Source organism: Mytilus galloprovincialis, chromosome 9 (genome assembly GCF_965363235.1).
Source record: "Mytilus galloprovincialis chromosome 9, xbMytGall1.hap1.1, whole genome shotgun sequence".
In the NCBI taxonomy this organism is placed as follows: Eukaryota; Metazoa; Mollusca; class Bivalvia; order Mytilida; family Mytilidae; genus Mytilus; species Mytilus galloprovincialis.
This window is the reverse complement of record NC_134846.1, coordinates 31,038,580-31,042,171: the sequence shown is the minus strand read 5'-3', so window position 1 is coordinate 31,042,171 and position 3,592 is coordinate 31,038,580. Positions and strand designations below refer to the sequence as shown.

General features: G+C 31.7%; 1 long non-coding RNA gene across 1 annotated transcript; it reads left to right on the top strand.

Annotated features, from left to right (window-relative positions):
- Positions 1–511: 511 nt before the first annotated feature.
- Positions 512–2,970, top strand: LOC143046743 (uncharacterized). Its single transcript, XR_012969255.1, has 2 exons — positions 512–673; positions 2,263–2,970. It is a non-coding gene; the product is annotated as an uncharacterized LOC143046743 (long non-coding RNA).
- Positions 2,971–3,592: the final 622 nt, after the last annotated feature.

Genomic DNA, 3,592 nt, shown 5'->3' with positions numbered 1-3,592 from the left:
AATTAACCATGATTTACTCTATTCGGAAGATTCAAGTATTAATAGTTTTACGTTCATAAATTGTTAAATAAGTCCTGATCTACATGTAGCTCCTCTTTAAACCGTCCTATGACCGAAAACCGAAAAAAAAACATTTTTCTGCATTAAAGGGTCCCAAATTTTTTTCGCCTCGCTCCGCTCGGCGGTACTTGCTTGCACATTATTTTCTTCTAGCTACGCCCCTGATTTCAATTGATCTCCTACTTGAATACTCTTGTACTTTTTACGTCTTTTAAAACCATAATAAATGCACTGTTATGTAAATATGACGAAAAGGAAGTACAGAACATGTAAATACAATATGGCGCATTAAATCAACAGATCAAACAGAATTTGTTGATATTTGTTGTTATAAATTATTATTTTAAAGCAGAATAAACGGTATTATATAATAAATTACACGTCTTATGAAATGCATAACTATACATTATGATAGAGCGGAATATACTCCAATCATTGTATTGAGAGAACATAGGCGGAAAACAGTACTTGTTTAATCCGTAATATTTTGGTGGATTTTTTATCGTGTTTTCATTGGAAAAATTGAGAAATTATTGTAATAAAAAGTCTTGAGACGTAGATTTTGGGGTAGTTCTTGCATTTACGGTCTTTTCAATAAAGCCACATTTTAAAGGTAAGCTTTTATTTGCTTGTAAAATGTTTAATTCATTATTCAAATTTAAGGAGATGTGGCATTAGTGCCAATGAGACATACAACTACCCACAAACACCTGAAAATAAGGAAAAGTACATCTTGAATTAAGGTCACCTTACGTCCTTAAAAAATTAAGCAAAACGCACACCGTATAGATTGAATAATTGATGTCTTAGGAAGCAACCAATTAATCGCAAGGAGGGGATTTATGGGTTTTTTTTATTGAGTCAGATATTTAGGTTTTTTTATTGAGTTAGATATTTAGGTTTTTTTATTGAGTCAGATATTTAGGGTTTTTTTAATCGATCAGTGCAAACAGTTTTATTTAGTTTTTCAACGCTATCAATCAATTTATTTGTTCAAAATTTAGAACTATAAGATATAATATATGAATACAGAATATTTTTATTTGCGGTCTATTTGAAAAGATTTTTTTTTATAAATGTGGGAATCAGAATATTTTTTTTAGGAAAAAACAGTACCCGACCCCTTTTTTGAAGTTCAGTGTCGTTCCCTTAGTCCAAAAGCACATGTTGCGTCAACGTTATTTTCATGATTTACTCCGGCTTAAAATTGAATTTAGAATTAAATAATAAGACATTACTGCTATATTTTTAACAATACATGTACATGCAAACGTTATGTATCTCGTTTATGGAAAGGAAAAATCAAGTATGTCAAAGAAGCAAACAATTTACATTAGATTCGTGTTCGAAAGTATCAGTTACATTTCATTATCTGCAATGCTAGTTTATTTGGTTTCTCTACCTACAACGTATCATACATGTACATATGTGTATGCCTCAAAATGCCTACACTAAAGTGTTATTAATAAGGTTGCACTACTGACAATATAAACAATACCATTTGCCATAGAGACTACTTTTACGGCTACAACTGAGCCACGTTTACGCTGAAGTTTTGTAAAACCTCATAGCCTGGGATGGAAAGTTCTGTTTAAATCATATGCAGTATCACTTTTCGCAAAGTTTCAAACCTAGGTTTGTGCGACATGTTTTCAATAATTATACGCCTTACACTTCTAAGTTTCTTTTAAAATTCTATACTACACCCCGAACTTCAATGAGTCATCACGATATTTAAAATTATTTTGTCAGCTATCCAACAGTTGTTTACTGATAAATGTCCTTACTCATGTTACTGTGTCTCTATGATATGACACATAAAGATCGTATCTGGGAACCAGTATGTAAACAAAACATATATATATCATATATCAATGAATATCAAATATCTATCCAAAAGAGGCGTGGTTTGTGTATCAGCTTTCTTGACAAAGTGCTACCCGTATCTGTATTGTTTGTTTTTAATCGCAACACAATTGTACATACCTACATTTGTGTACGTTTAAATATTATCTTAATAAATATTTAAAAATATCCTAACTAAATGTATCCTTCCTATTTTTCCCCACAAAAAAAGAAAACCAATAAACACACTGTTGTGTAAGTCCTCTTTTCTCTGTCAAACTATCAGTGACCAAATAAACACTCTGCATGTTACATAAACAACTTATTGTTATTCTAATGAAAATATTCAAATTTCAGAATGAAGTCGAAACTAGTTTCTCTTGTCATCGCAATTTTGTGGTGTGCCAATGCCAACGCCAGTCCAGCCTCTGACTTAATTGGCACCATTGCATGGATAGGCGGGAAAACATGGAAAAGGTAGACGAGACAATTGTCAAGTGCGCCCGTCGTCAATACCATGACGATGATAAAGATATGGAAACATTGGTTGGCGAGTGTGTGTCGACGATTGGTGACTATCTTTGTGAAGGACAGGATTGCAATGCTGACGTTCGCAAAACTGTAATTGGTATCGGCAAGTTCTATATTTCTTAACATATGAATTGCCCGGAGTAAGAAGTAGCTTGTCACAAAATACTTACTGAATTATTATGCAGGAAAGAAGAAAATCCTGACGTATGCAATTGGTTTTTGAATGATGAAGAGCAGTCAGGTGTGCATTCTTGGAATAAAAGTGTAAAGTCTGGACGAGTTTCACCAGCTCTGAAAGTTCCAAATCTTTCAAACTTACACAATATTGGTGAGGTATTGAGAAACAGCCAACGAAGTGTTTCCAAGTTTGATTTGCTTAGAGGAAAAAATCGTGAAGAAATTGCTTAACAGTAGAAATTAACTTTTGTTTCACAATTCAATACCTTTAAACAAGACTGCCTATTTTCATTGTGATAAAAATGCATTCTATAATTATGTAACCATCCAAAAAATATATGTCAAATATTTGCTGCTTGACGTTTGTCATTCGTTAATCAATCAGTTTTCCCATATCATGTAGTATATTTATATCAAATACTTGAAAAAAGATAATTAAATGGCTGAATATAACAACACAATTTTGCAACAAACGAAAACAAAGTAAAGTTAAAGTAATTTTTGAGGTTTATTACTGATTTTGGACGTCTTAATAATCTCTTAGTCACTTGTAATATGGAAAATAACTCTTTGAATATCAATATTTTGAACAAATACGGATTTTCTGTAAAAATACGTTTTACGAACTTCAAATAAGAGTATATTTACACTAACAAGAAAGTCTAAAAACAATAAGGTCAAGGATATAGAATCTGATTATGAAATTTCTAAATTTCTTTCACAGAAATGAACATGATAAACCAATCTAAGTTTAAACATAGACAAAAAGTTGTTGGGAAAATCAAATTCAGAAATGTCGTATATACATGTACCAGTCGGAGAATTCATAAAAATATAAGAAAAATGAGGTGGAAACTATATATCAGTACGTCCTTCAACAATGACATAACCAATACCGCATTTTTAGCTACATAATGCCCCGAGATGACAAATATGAACGAAAAAATATATGATACATAACAACAACCACTGATTAAAA